At 45.0% G+C, this 15274-nt stretch overlaps 1 protein-coding gene across 1 annotated transcript in view; it reads right to left on the bottom strand.

The window, feature by feature from the left end:
- Positions 1–15274, bottom strand: part of LOC311226084 (semaphorin-5A-like) — a gene marked incomplete at its 3' end in the record, with an annotated part of 248278 nt that overhangs the window by 163644 nt on the left and 69360 nt on the right. The window contains exon 2 of the mRNA XM_084311460.1: positions 9013–9089. The remainder of the gene's footprint in view (positions 1–9012; positions 9090–15274) is intronic.

The raw sequence follows: 15274 nt of genomic DNA, 5'->3' as shown, positions 1-15274 counted from the left end.
GGCCGCACAAAGGCAACATAAATACATAGCATGTCCACCTGAAATAAAGGATTCTCAACCGGGCTGATTATTCAGTCAGATCCTTTATTTATGATTGGCAGCCATCATTCTATATTATTCTCTTTCGTGGCTTATGTGCATTAATATTATTCCTTTGATCTAAAAGTTTTCTGCATAGGTGCTTCGAATGAAAGTGTGTCATGATAAACGCCTTAGAAATGGGTAATGAGTTCTCCTGTAAGGTCAATGAAACCTATTGTTCTCCAAGTGTGAGAGGAAGTGAGAGGGGAATGACTGATTGTGTTTTCAAGAGAGAGAGAGAGAGAGAGAGAGAGAGAGAGAGAGAGAGAGAGAGAGAGAGAGAGAGAGAGAGAGAGGGAGAGAGAGATTCAGTGTCCCACTCCATCCTTCTCACAGTGATTTATGGTGACATCAACCTCATTGGGATTGTGTAGATATGTAGATACTATAGAATGTAGAGAGAACGTGGCCTGGAGAGAACGTGGTATGGAGAGACAGTGGTGTGGAGAGACAGTGGTGTGGAGAGACAGTGGTGTGGAGAGAACGTGGTGTGAAGAGAACGTGGTATGGAGAGACAGTGGTGTGGAGAGACAGTGGTGTGGAGAGACAGTGGTGTGGAGAGAACGTGGTGTGGAGAGAACGTGGCCTGGAGAGAACGTGGTGTGGAGAGACAGTGGTGTGGAGAGAACGTGGCGTGGAGAGAACGTGGTGTGGAGAGAACGTGGTGTGGAGAGAACGTGGTGTGGATGAGAACGTGGTGTGGAGAGAACGTGGTGTGGAGAGAACGTGGTGTGGAGAGAATGTGGTGTGTAGAGAATGTAGATAGAATGTATAGACAATGTGGTGTAGAGAGAACATGGCCTGGAGAGAACGTGGTGTGGAGAGAACGTGGTGTGGAGAGAACGTGGTGTGGAGAGAACGTGGTGTGGAGAGAATGTGGTGTGTAGAGAATGTAGATAGAATGTATAGACAATGTGGTGTAGAGAGAACATGGCCTGGAGAGAACGTGGTGTGGAGAGAACGTGGTGTGGAGAGAACGTGGTGTGGAGAGAACATAGCCTGGAGAGAACGTGGTGTGGAGAGAACGTGGTGTGGAGAGAACGTGGTGTGGAGAGAACATAGCCTGGAGAGAACGTGGCATGGAGAGAACGTGGCCTGGAGAGAACGTGGTGTGGACAGAATGTAGAGAGAACGACTGGTCTTGAGGTTCACCCCTACAGAGGAGGGGAAAGCACAGGTCTATAATTTGAAAACACACATCCCTCTAATCCCTGCTGAATGATTAAGCAGCAAACACAGGATTACAGCCAGGAATTGATAATTGGTCCTGGCACTAAAGACAAGGGCCCTCATGTATCAACCTGACGTACGCACAGATATGTGCTTAAGCCGTGCGTACGACCATTCCTAAGCAAAGTGTGGGATTTATCTATTTGAACTTGTGCTTGACTTTGTGCGTATATTTAAGCACAGGTCGGACCATGCGTAGTTGGCGCCCGGTGGTAGAAAATTTTTACAACGCGGAAATAAGCACTGACTGCGCTCCGCGTAACTCAACCCGTTATTATTTTGCGCATATATTGCAGAAATACGGGAACGTTTTGATTATATATAAAAGGCTTTGCCATTGTTAAACGTAATAAGTGGAACCCCGAAGCTGTAAGCAGAATACAAGTCATATGAACACCCACGATATAAACGCATTGCAACGAGAACAGACAGAGGTTATTTGTTGAGTGTATGTGTATACAAAACCCTTGCAATAAATGTGTCTTAAATGAATGAAAAGCATACATGCTCTGGACACAGAGCATATATCGTGTGGGTGATATCATGACTTGTATTCTGTGTCAAAGCCTAAATCAAAACGTCCCCGTATTTCTGCAATCTATGCGCAAAATAATAACGAGTTGAGTTCTAACAAAGAACGTATTACATGCTGGTAGGCTGATAGAGTAAACTATGATATGAATATGAATATGATATGATATAAAGGTATACTGGTCCGTCCGCGAGGATATCGAGGACTCGAGTTGGGGGACCCTGATGTAAACAAGACAAAAGTCTTTCTCTGGTCTGCATCCCCTTAACAATTGTGTGTATTGAGCCGTACTGTATTGTACCCATTCTGCAATCTGTTAAATAAAGTTTTCATTCATTCAGCCATTAAATGCAATTTGAGAATATAGGCTAAAGCGACTTGTCATGTTTCCAAATAAGATTGGCCACAACGGAATGCTTTCTACTTCAATTTGTTGATTAGAATAGATTACCTCACTCCGTTGAAACTTCACTGAGCTCAGCACACAGACATGATAATAATAATAACAACAACAATAATAATAGCTTCATTTTACATAGCGCCTTTCAAGAGACCCATGCAAGGTCGCTTTACATAGATGGGGGGGGGGGATAACAAAGTAATAAAGATAGTGGACAGACAATGTAAATATGATGATGGGATTCAAGTTCGCGTTTTTATTGATCATAGGCATGCTGTCATAATCAAACATTCTAGAACATTTGTCGTCATGTCATGTCATAATAGAACATAGGCTACATGGCATGGTCCATCGTGATATTGTGTAGACTGTTATTACTGTACCACCCATTGTGACAACAGCCTTGTGAGCTCCCGCACACAAACATGATGGAATTCAGTTTGTATTGATCACATAGGCAGGCTACATCATACATGGCAGTGAGATTCATTGTTCTTGTATATGCTCTCGTATTATTGTTTATATATGCTACCCAATACTGACATCAAAATAGATTGTATGCCTCTAGAAATCATATGCAGCAGGTAGAAAATTGACGGAAAATCCGTCGCGATTTGGAATAAAATTGAGGAGAACTTTAATCCCTGGGTATTAATCAAACAAAACGGAAAAAGGCAGTCATATTCCAGCACGGTCTTTATTAGTGTTTGCGCTGCCCAGGCAGCAATGGTTAATAGATATCATATCCGACATCACCGTACGTGTACACGTCTGTCAGCCTGTCTCATAACACGCTTCCCTCGGTTTAGTCCATTTTTCCACATTTCATGGGGGTGTTCCATTACCGTATATGGTTAATCGGGGCGGTTTTGGTATGCAAATACGTGAAAGTGTGCACGAGCCTCGGCGTAGGACCAAGGTGATATTTATCATGACAGGTGTGCGTAGGACCTGTGTACGCACGTGTGATAAATCCCGTTTTTTTTGTGCGTGCACACATTCTAAATTCTGTGCTTACGTGTGGAAATAGAACATTTTCTGAGGAAAATTGATAAATGAGGGCCCTGGTGCTTGGTGCTTCCCACAATCCCCCATGGACCAGGAACTGAACGTATTGGCTTGGGACCACCGCAGCCTGCCACCGCGGGGTTGCATTTCGGGTCTGAGGTCAGGTTCAGGTGAGACCTCTGTGTCGTACAGTCACATACCCAGAGACACTCTGATTGGATTTCAGGGAACAGGGTAAGGGTCAGTTACGTGAGCTGGGTTTCAAGTTCAAAGTTCATTATTGACCACAATAAGCAGACTGAACATCCACTCTCAATATGCAACTACATTATTGACTTGTGATCATTGCTGTAGGTGGGGGGGGGGGGACTATTATCGTCATTATTGTCATTATTTTCATCTCAGAATGAGATGTATTATATAACAGCCACATAGCTGGAATATTTTCAAACTGAGCTATTATGTGAGTGAGACTCCCATTACAGAATGAACGGTGATCATTATCCAAAACACCGGTTCTCACTCTCTACTTCTCACGGAGGACTCTCTCTCTCAGCTTTGTAGAGATGAAGCAATTTGTATATCATCAGAGATAAGAGGGAGCAAATATAATGTTTGTCATATCCACAAAACACAGGCAGGCAAACTGTATACAGTGTGTTGCACGGCACGTAGGAATGCAGCTTCACAACCAAACATACAGTTCACACGAATGCAAACGATTTACAGTCCAGATTCAGATTCAGATGATCCATTGTCACATCTTCATACAAGTACAGGAGAGTGGTCCTCAGCGGATGACGTGTGCATGTGGGCCGGCAGGTCAGAGCGAGGTCACATCGGCTACTAGCCAAAAAGCAGCATGGAGGTTGAGGAAGAGAGGTAACTTTACACCATCAATAGCTGTCTGTTGTAAACTATGTGGGGGGAGCAAAACGTTTGCAACCGCGGGAAACACAACATCAGAAACTGGATCAGGGCAAATTCCACCCATGAGTAGAGAAAGTCTGAAGAAGCTCGTCGCCGGGTATATCGTCGAGGAGGTTGAACTATTTCCACGGTTGAACCGCCCTCATTTCGACGTATCATCAACGAGAAAATACCCACAAAGAACAATGTCAAACTGCCAACAGAGAAAGACGTTAGCAAGAGAGAGAGAGAGAGAGAAAGAGAGAGAGCGAGAGAGAGAGAATATGCGGTGGAATGGAAGCTCATTTGAAGGCCACATTCGGAGAGGTAGACTTGTTCTTCTCACCCCAGCTGACATCTGGACGGCTAACAACAGAACGGAACGGGTTGTACGTTACTTTCTCGGAGGGGGGTTGAGCGAAAATAATGAGTAACATTCACTAGTAACGTACCTAATTACTTACTGAGTACAAAGTAATCAGTAAAGTAACTTTGATTACTTTTAAAAGGAGTAATCAGTAACTAATTACACTTCCTGAGTAACTTGCCCAACACTGGACAGCAGTAGTGTTTTCCAGACAGCTGAAACAGTCCACGGCTGGGGTGGCTGGGGTCTTTCATAATCCTGCAGACCTTGCTGACACACTGTCCATTATATATGTCCTGAATGGAAGGAAGGTCACATCTGCTGATGCTCTGGGCTGTTCCGCACAGCAGTTCCCATACCAGGCATAAGGTCAGGATCGTAGGATCTTGGATCCATGCCACATTTTTGCGGCTGTCTGAGGGGAAAGAGGCGTTGCTGTGCCTTCTTCACCACCTGGCCGGTGTGCCCGTCACAGGTGAAGCTGCTGATTATCTCCACAGCAGACCCATTGATGTTGATGGGGTCCAGCCTCTCCCACCCTCTCCTGTAGTCCACGGCAAGTTTTGTTTTATTTGTCACATATAACGTACATATAACGACACAACTTGGTCGTATCACCGTTGAAAGAGAGGTTGTTCGCCTGGCACTGCTATGCCAGGTTTGACCTCTCTCCTGTAGGCCGTTTCCTATCGTCCTATCGTTGTCGTGTTATCGGCAAACTCAACTATCATGTTGGAGCTGTGCATGGCTACACAATCATGGGTGCACAGGGAGTGGAGGAGGGGGCTCAGGACACAGCCCGGCTCAGGACCCAGCCCCGGAGGCCTCCTGTGTTGAGGGTCAGAGGAGCAGAGGTGATGGAGGCCAGGATCCAGCTGCACAGGTTGGGGTTGAGTCCACACAAACCTCCCTCGCTCTCTCCCCGAGCCTTGCTTTCAGCTAATTAGGCTACCCCTCACTGTCAAGAAGATGTATCACATAAGACACAGACCGCAAACAAGGCAATGAGCAGACTGAGGGAGAAAGTTCTTAATGTAACCAGATAGATAGATAGATAGATAGATAGATAGATAGATAGATAGATAGATAGATAGATAGATAGATAGATAGATAGATAGATAGATAGATAGATAGATAGATAGATAGATAGATAGATAGATAGATAGATAGATAGATAGATAGATAGATAGATAGATAGATAGATAGATAGATAGATAGATAGATAGATAGATAGATAGATAGATAGATAGATAGATAGATAGATAGATGTTTTCACAACCCCCTCCCATTCCAACAGGCAGCATTGCTAGCCCAGCGTGGGGCTGCAGACGACAGCTAATCATTAGCCAGTTAGCTTTGGCGTTATGGCCGGGGATCCAGGCTGTGTAATAAAGAACCTCCAGACCCACGGCTCACAGCTTAATGATCCAAGGATTGGTGCAGGATTTACGGGCTCGGGGTCTACGCCGTGGCCCCTGGACAAAGGCCTCCTCCCTTTCTTCATCTACTTCTGCCGAGGGACTGAGTTCATAAAAAGTGGAAACAATGTTAGAGAGTAATGAAATCTCCCGGGAAAAGGAAAATAAAACCAAGGGGGCCATCAATCGCAGAGGTAAAGTTTCCACTTGATTAAATGATAAATAAAGGCTATGGGTCAGACTAGCAAACACACAAAGGTTTCAGCCGAAGCCTCAGAGCAAACTTCTGATTTGTGTTTCACTGAGCTGCTTAAAGTTAGCCTCAAGGTTCATTTTGAATTATTTGCGCTCTGAGAAAACCCTATTCAAACATGTTTAGCCCCGGTGCACTGATCTCTTCATATTAAGAGGCTAACTGACCCACCGGTGTTGAAACACGGGCTCAACGTCAACTAAAGCTACTAGAGGATGGATTCAATTAATTATAGAGACGTGGGTGTTGCAAGCCCTCGGCAATGGTTGAAATCCTTTGAACCTAAATGAGAGCGAAAACCCCATTGAGCTCATTCAAAATGAGCTCCGCAGGTCATCGGACAGGGGGGACACAAGCGGACTTGGATGTGTCCAATTATCTCAAATGACCTGTGAACTCCTGGGGTGACCTGGTCAGAGCATGCATCCTGATCTTTGCCTGGTGTGTGTGTGTGTGTGTGCACCTGCTCATTATCATACAGTACATGGACCTGGATTGGTGTTTAAAACCAAGGCTATGCTTTCAAACCCCTACAAGGTTAGAGGATGAGCACACGTGTCTGGATAGGATAGTGTATTAGGACGTATTTTAGGCTGGCGTTCTGTGAAGGATGTATGTATGTTGCAGTGGCCTTGCCTTATAGGGTGAGTTTTACTCATCTTGGAAGAGGAGGCTCTTGGTCACCACCATCCCCCCAGTGTGGTGTGAATGCCTCCTCTGTGAGCCCGGCCAAGGATCTGCCAATGGCCCCTCTTTTTGTCCCCTGAATGGGCACGGCTCGGCCACGTTTTAAGGCATCCTAATGTACCGTGGCTAGACCACACAAAGGCAGCGTGGTAATTTGCCAGGGATAATGACGCTCCCTTAATTCGGCCCTAGGGGCCACAAACAGAGTGCTTTAAAAGCAAAGCCCCGTCCAGGGATGAGTTCCTCGTCCCCCACTTTTTACCAGGTCTCTGCCAATCTCTCTCTCTCTCTCTCTCTCTCTCTCTCTCTCTCTCTCTCTCTCTCTCTCTCTCTCTCTCTCTCTCTCTCTCTCTCTCTCTCTTTCTCTCTCTCTCTCTCTCACACACACACACACACACACACACACACACACACACACACACACACACACACACACACACACACACACACACACACACACACACACACACACACACACACACACACATTCAGATTTGAAAGGGGCTTGTTTTTCTTCCGGCCTATTGTCATATTGAACCAAATATCAGCAAACAACAGCGGGGAAAGAGGAGAGAACACGCCAGCCACTAGTGTGGAGCCCCTGACCTCCTCCCAGCGGAGCAGAGGAGCCAAAAGCAAACAGAGAGGAGCTTCTTCAAAGCACACGGAGAAGTGCCCTGCTGCAGCTCTGTTCCAGTGACACACATTAGGACACATTTGGGGCACAAATTGAATCGAGCAGAGCAAGCGAGAAAGAGGCGAGCGCTGCGCAAGCGGAATATCTGAGCGGAATGTAAGCAAATGCCAGGGCCTGCCTGTGGGGTTATTAAATACAACACAGGGAAGAGAGGGGAATTGAAACAGAATTGGCCTTTCATGATAAATTGGCCTGGGCCTTTCCTGAGAGTTTGGTCCTCGGTAGATGGGCTAAATGTTCCCCCTCCCGTCTGGACATTCATTCAGTCAAAGATAAACCCTCTCAGGCACTGAAGTTAAATTCCCCCACTTTGTTCATTTGATAGAGCACATTGCAGGGGGCTGGTGGTACTGTATTCATCAATTGATTCAGCAGAACAAGTGACATGATTGGAGAGGGATTTCTCTGCCACTGATTTTGCTATTCATATACCAACACAATGTGGTCTCATAGCACGTTTACCATTAAGTGCAGCTAGGAAGGCAGAATACAAAAAGTATTGATTAACCATCTGAAACGGACTCTATATAGCATAACACCCACACATTGGCATGGCAGTGACAACGCCACTGGCTGTGGAATTATATCACATCTGATCTGAGCCATGATTACACCACACAGGATGAATTAGCTATAGGGATGCCTTTACTGGACTTATTCACAGTCAGAGATGGTGAAGAAAAGAGAAGGAGAAGTACAGAGAGAGAGAGAGAAAGAGAGAGAAAGAGAGAGAGAGAGAGAGAGAGAGAGAGAGAGAGAGAGAGAGAGACAGAGAGAGCGAGAGAGAGAGAGAGAGAGAGAGAGAGAGAGAGAGAGAGAGAGAGAGAGAGAGAGTGGCAGGAGAGGGAAACATTCAATTCCATCATTAGCAGCCTGGATAAAGCCCCCCTTACTCCTCCCCCACCTCCTCCTCCTCCTCCTCCTCTCCTTGTCCTCCTCTCCTCCATCACGCCGCCACGCTCATGCTGCTTTTCAAATCACTTCTTCTCCCAATCAGAATAGAAAGGCTCTCACATAAAAAGGCTGCCTCACTTTTACAACAGGACAGGAGCCACGGTGAGAAAGGGGGGGGGGGGGGTACAGAGAGTGAGACAGAGGAGAGAGGGGGGGAGAGATAGGGGCAAGGCTCACAAATCCCAGTAGAGCCGTAAGGAGGTTTGAAGACGGACCATCTCAAGAGAAATAAGCACTTGTAGGTCAGATAATCAGAAGAGGGACAGTAAGAAGGCGTTATATGAATCACGGGGTAGTGGGAAGGAAGTTATGTGTTGCATGAAACTTAATCACAGCGGAAAAATTTTATGCCACAAAAAAACGCCACAGTGTAGAAATAATAGTCTGAGGACCCGGAAGGAATACATTATAATTTTTTTTAACAATGACCTACATCGTGAACTGAGAAAATGGAGCGAGAAGAAGAGTGTACTCACCAGTCAGGCATCACTGGCCCGCCATCCTCTGGGTGCAGCGATGGAGGCTGAGAGCACTGTCTGTCCTTTTCAAACTGCTTCTGGAGAGAGAGGGGGGGGGGGGGGGGGGCGAGAGAGCGAGGGAGAGAGAGAGGGGGGAGGGGTTGAGTCTTTCACTAGTTGTTCGCCTCCTTCGCATAAGCAGAGTGGAGGAGCCACAAAGAGCTGCTCGCACTCTCGTAAACAAACCGCCAACATTTCAATGGAGCAGGGAGGGCGGAGCGGGAATGGCATTTAAACCAAGACTTTTGCAGGGCCGGGGGTCGGAGGTCACGGGGCCGGGGTCGGAGGAAGAAAGGACGGGGAGAAGGTCGGACGCCAAAGTAAATTTCACTACTTGGACTCGCCTGAGGGCTTAACCGCATGACGACAAACCACAAAGTTCATTACATTTTACAATGTGTACAGGGAACGACATAAAACCCCACCCTACGTAACCCCCCAAAGCACTGTGTACCAAGAAAAAAACAACAGAACCCAAGTATATTTACATCATATAAATGGATATAGATATAAATCAACTAAATATACACCTTAACCTTTGGGTACCGAGCTTTTTGATCTCGGTGCCACGGAGCAAATTGTAACAAATGGCCCTGGCTGGTTTCTACGGCAACCTGTGAGAGCAGTGTAGACTCCTCATCCCTCCTGTGGCGTCAATTGCCATGATATTTCTCCCTGACACAAGAAATGTGGAGAAATGAAAAGGAAAGGCTAAAGAGATAAATTGTTGACTGCAGACTCTATATATATATATATATATATATATATATATATATATATATATATATATATATATATATATATATATATAACTACAGTCTGAGGCTTTGCCTTGCAAGGAGTGTAGACTTCACCTGCGCACTATGCTGTGCCACTATTCCCTTCTACAGATGTGTGTTCCTATTAGGGCTGTCCTTGACTAAAATAGTCAATAAATACGTAGTATAATTAATAGTCAATAGTGAATTAATAGTCATAGCACTGTGTCGACTAATTGAATAGTATATTTATTTGATAAATCTTCAAAATAGTTTCCTATATCATTGTCCTTGTGCAAAGTAATGCAATAATGCACTTTAAAGGTCCCATATTGAAGGGGAAAAAAGAAGAAAAAATAACCTGTTCAGTGCTTGTGCATGTACATTTGGGTCTGATTGGCTAACTAGCTCAAACTGTGAGATTTTGCACCCAGCCTGTGTTCAGAAATGGTGCCATTTGGACTCCCGTCTTTGTGATGTCATATTAAAAAGCTCATTGGAATGCACGGCCCTTGACTCGTGCATGTGCATGGAAAACGCCTATGTACTGTATAAAATGGCGGCTTGCTCATACATTTTTTATTTTCTACCTACAGTACAGTATTATGTTTCTGACAACATTTTGAGCAAAAACTATTATTTTGATCTACAACGCCTAGTTTGACAGTTTGATCTGAATTTCGTTCAATTGTTCATGCACAGTTCCATTCGCATTCAAAAGGTACAGAAACAGTCCATTGAGACCAGGGTGCCTCTTCTTTAAAGGCGGCCCAAGAGCCCTTCCGCGTTTCTCTGATTGGCCGCGACGCCCCACGTGACAACGCCGCCGCGCGTCTGCCGCGGAGCGGAGCTCTGCCGCGGCATTATGCAGCCGTAATCCCCCCTCTTTCAACATCGACGGTTAGCTCAACTCGCTCGCCGCCTTGCTGTGGAACCTGCGGTGCGTTGGTGACAAGTTCGAATCCCTTCAATTTTTTTTAACGTGCATTCTTTCGCCGGTTAAGTTTAGGCATTGTTTCGGAGTTGGTTAAGGTTAGGGTTAAGTTTAGGCATTGTTTCGGAGTTGGTTAAGGTTAGGGTTAAGTTTAGGCATTGTTTCGGAGTTGGTTAAGGTTAGGGTTAAGTTTAGGCATTGTTTCGGAGTTGGTTAAGGTTAGGGTTAAGTTTAGGCATTGTTTCGGAGTTGGTTAAGGTTAGAGTTGGTCGCAGAGCATGGCAATAGAATGCAGCCTATTTCCGCTCCGCGGCAGACGCGCGGCGGCGTTGTCACGTGGGGCGTCGCGGCCAATCAGAGAAACGCGGAAGGGCTCTTGGGCTGCCTTAAAAGTAGAGGCGACCAGGGTATAGAGGCTGTATAGACTATAGAGACATGTTTAGGGGACCTCACAGACCTATATTGACTTGTTAAAGGGGACTACAATATGGGACCTAGTGTATTAAAGATGTAGAACATGTAGACCAAACATAATATTTGTAAAAAAAAAAAAAAAAAAAAAAACGTAATTAATTCAGCATTCAGTTAAAAAAAGCATAAAAAATACTTAGTTGGCTAAGACCATAACTACAGTACTGATTAGTCAATCAATCAACCTAGTCCCTTCCATGTCCTTGACTAACTAGGGGCCATAGTCCCTTTCGTGCCCTTGACTAAAATGGACTGCATTAAATGCATACAATTTTATAGCACTTTTATCCAAAACGCTTTACAATTTAGTTCCTCACATTTTACCCATTCACTCCCACATTCACACACCGACAGTGGAGGCAACCATGCAAGGTGCCAAGGGCTGACCGATTAATCGATTTTAAATCGAAATCGCGATTTGAAATGATGCAATTAGCAAATCGGAAAAAAAAGAAGATATCGCAATTTTTTTATCTTTTTTTACATTCTTTTTTTTTAACCAGGAAGTCCCATTGAGATACAAGATCTCCTTTGCAAGTTGTTGTTATTGTTGTAGGAACTGTTTGGGAGAGGGAGGTAAGGGGTTTTAGATTGTGTGTTGTGAAGTTTAGACTTCAGAGAGGGAGAGTAAAGTACAGAAAAAAAGGTGCCGTTGGGTACTGGTATCGATTCCCACGTAAAAAGAAACATTTTCAGGCTCTGTGTCCCGAACAGACCCACCGCGTAGGCCAGATGCAAGCCGCATTTTACAATAAACCTCTGTGGGGCTGCTTAAAAAAAATATATTATAATCGCAAATTTAATCGCAATCGCAATATCTGTCCGAGAAATCGCAATTCGATTATTTCCCAAATCGTGCAGCCTGCTCATTCATCTGGAGCAATTAGGGGTTAAGTGTCTTGCTCAAGGACACTTTGACACACTGCCTGTGAGGAGCAGGAATCGAACCGGGATCCTCCGGAATACCAGACGACTGCTCTACCACTGTCGCACTAAGTAGGGGACCTAGTCCCTTTCGTTCTCTTGACTAAGTAGGGGCCCTAGTCTCTTTCGTTCCCTTGACAGCATGCTGTACAGGTCAGCTGGGTGTAGGTCATGACTCATGAGACATGCGGAGTCTAAAGACGTGAAGGTCAAAGTTCTCCAGCCAATCAGACAACAGTGACAGGTGGACACATGCAGTGAAAGGATTTGTTATGGAGCTAAGCTGAGAATTCAGGCTCGAGCAGCAGGAAGTTCCCGCTTTAACAAAACCAGCCCATAATCTCCCTGGTCGACGTGGGACGAACACTTTATCCACAGAGACAAGAGAGGGGGAAGAATTCCCATAAATGCTTTAGTCTGCAGCCTACGGTGTCAGGACCTCTCTTAACACACACACACACACATACACACACACACACACACAGGCACACGCACACACACACACACACACACACACAGGCACACGCACACATAGACACATGTGTATGCAGGCACGCATACACAGACCCACACACACACACACACACACACACACACACACACACACAGGCACACGCACACATAGACACATGCGTATGCAGGCACACACACACACATGCACACACAAACACTGACGCGCGCACACCCACACACAGACCACATGAGAGTCACACAGAAAGCTAAACAAGGCCAAGGCAACTCATTGAATTCAAATGATCGTAATCTTAATTGACCGTATAATTAACAAAACAGACTCGACAGCGATTCTCAGCGCACACACCTCTGACGGTCAGATACACACCGTATATACCAAACCATCAGGATCGACCCAAGACAATGCCTCGCTCCACTCTCCGTGTCTCTGAGTGGAATTATGTACAGCAGATAATGTGTTTGAATGGGACGGCAGCTTCTACATCGCATGTCTATTAGGCAATCAGCATGTGTAAACGGGTGGATGGAGATCAGAGCCATCGGCTGCACTTTGATCTTCATTAGAGCTATTTCCCTGCTGTCCTCGAGGGTGCGTTCTGTCCTGCATGCTAACGTGGTACACGGAGATGCTCAGTGTGTGTGTGTGTGTGTGTGTGTGTGTGTGTGTGTGTGTGTGTGTGTGTGTGTGTGTGTGTGTGTGTGTGTGTGTGTGTGTGTGTGTGTGTGTGTGTGTGTGTGTGTGTGTGTGTGTGTGTGTGTGAGTGTTTGAAGTGGGGAAGCTGGCATAGGCAGGTTGTGTAGTACGTGTGTGCCCATGTGTTATTTGTGCATATTTGTGTGAGTGTGTATGTGCATGTGTTTGCAGATGGATCACGTAGGTATTGAGTGTGCGTAAATGCATGTAACTTAGAAGTGTGTGTGTGTGTGTGTGTGTGTGTGTGTGTGTGTGTGTGTGTGTGTGTGTGTGTGTGTGTGTGTGTGTCTACGTCGTGGTGTATATTTGTGTCTGTGCCTACACATAACTTGTATTATGTGTATTTGTGTGAATGTCTATGACTCTATGGCACAATTGAAAAAACATTTCTTTTTTGGATAATTTCCGAGTCCCCTGCTGTTCCTTAAAGAGATCGTTCTGGTTTGGAACCCTAGCCCTATTTCCTACTTACCAATGGTGTTGTTGATTGGTAAGAGTCCTTTCTTAGCACCAGTGATGCCGGTAACGCGTTACTAAGTAACGCGTTATTGTAATCTGATTACTTTCCCCCGAAAATAGTAATCTAACGCGTTAATCTTTAAAAGCCAGTAATCTGATTGCAGTTACTTGTCCAAGTGGCTGTGCATTACTATTTCGTTACTATCTCATCATAAATTCATAATGCAGGCGGAATGCAGTATTTTATTTCGTTTTCGACAGTCAAAAATACATTTTGAGCTGTTTTTCTTTTGGGAGTGACGTAGTGTGGCAGTGAAAGGGTTACACAAGAATGTGTCCCGCGGGCCGCGGCGTGACTGGACACTCTGTCTGTGAGTGACTCTGCTTTGGTACAATCACATTCCCCATCCACAGTCTGCGAATCAGAGGCAGAGTAGGGCGGGTCTTCACAGCACGTCATGTGACATATGCGCCAATCGTGTGACAGCAGGGCTCCGTCGTCGGAGAATTCCACCCCAAAACGCTTGGCAAAATTAAAAGTGAGTTTCTGTTCAGACTTCCATCCCAAAACGCTCGTCAGTCACTACTTCACGTTCATATGCGGAGGAAACAAAATACTGTCTACCGCTAAAAACAGCACATCCAATTGCATTGAAAGCATCTGGAATCACAACACTAGCCGACGCTTCGACTAGTAGGTACAGGAGGACTCGGAGGCCAGCCAAACAGCAAAAGAGAGAGATTGTTTCTTTCCCTTTTGATTAATGTATATTTGATGGTGGCAGAGCAAAAGCTCTTATTTGCCAGATTTACAGTTAATTTACATGTTAAAGAGAGACTGATTGTATGTTTATAGAGAGACATTTATAAAAACAATTTAATAGTTACAGTTGATATAATTGAATAGTTCAGCCTGCATTTGTTAGATGTGATACACTGGTTTTGTAAAACCACTGGCTGGCTGCTCTAATGCTGTGAGCATCATAGACTGTTGCTTTACCATACTTGATGGTACAGAAGCTGAAGCACTAGTTTAACAATTTACGTTATGTGCAGAGAAACAAGTTAAAAACAATTTATGCACTTTCAATAAAGCGTTTAAAAAAAAACGGTTGGGGGAACGACGACGACTTCGTAACCTAGTTACTTTCAAAGTAACTAAGTTACTCTGATAATCAAGTAATCAGTAAAGTAACTTGGATTACTTTTTAAAGGAGTAATCAATAATCAGTAATCGGATTACTTTTACAAGTAATCTGTGGCATCACTGCTTAGCACCCAACAAATGCAACGTCAATGGGGTCAAGCTCCTGTCTGTACAAGCTGACTGAAGCTAAATTAAATCTACTTTGTGCTGCACCGTGGAGTCACTTTCAGTTCGCTTCAGTCGGCTCGTACAGGCGGGAGCTCGACCCCATTGACTTTGCATTATTTTGTGGCTAACTAGCTGGAGCTGGTACGAGGAACAGCGCAGGCTATGCTGAGAAATGAAGAGGAAATAGGAAT

Source organism: Notolepis coatsorum (assembly GCF_963971535.1).
Source record: "Notolepis coatsorum genome assembly, chromosome: 3".
NCBI lineage: Eukaryota > Metazoa > Chordata > Actinopteri > Aulopiformes > Paralepididae > Notolepis > Notolepis coatsorum.
This window is presented reverse-complemented; position numbering and strand designations above follow the sequence as displayed.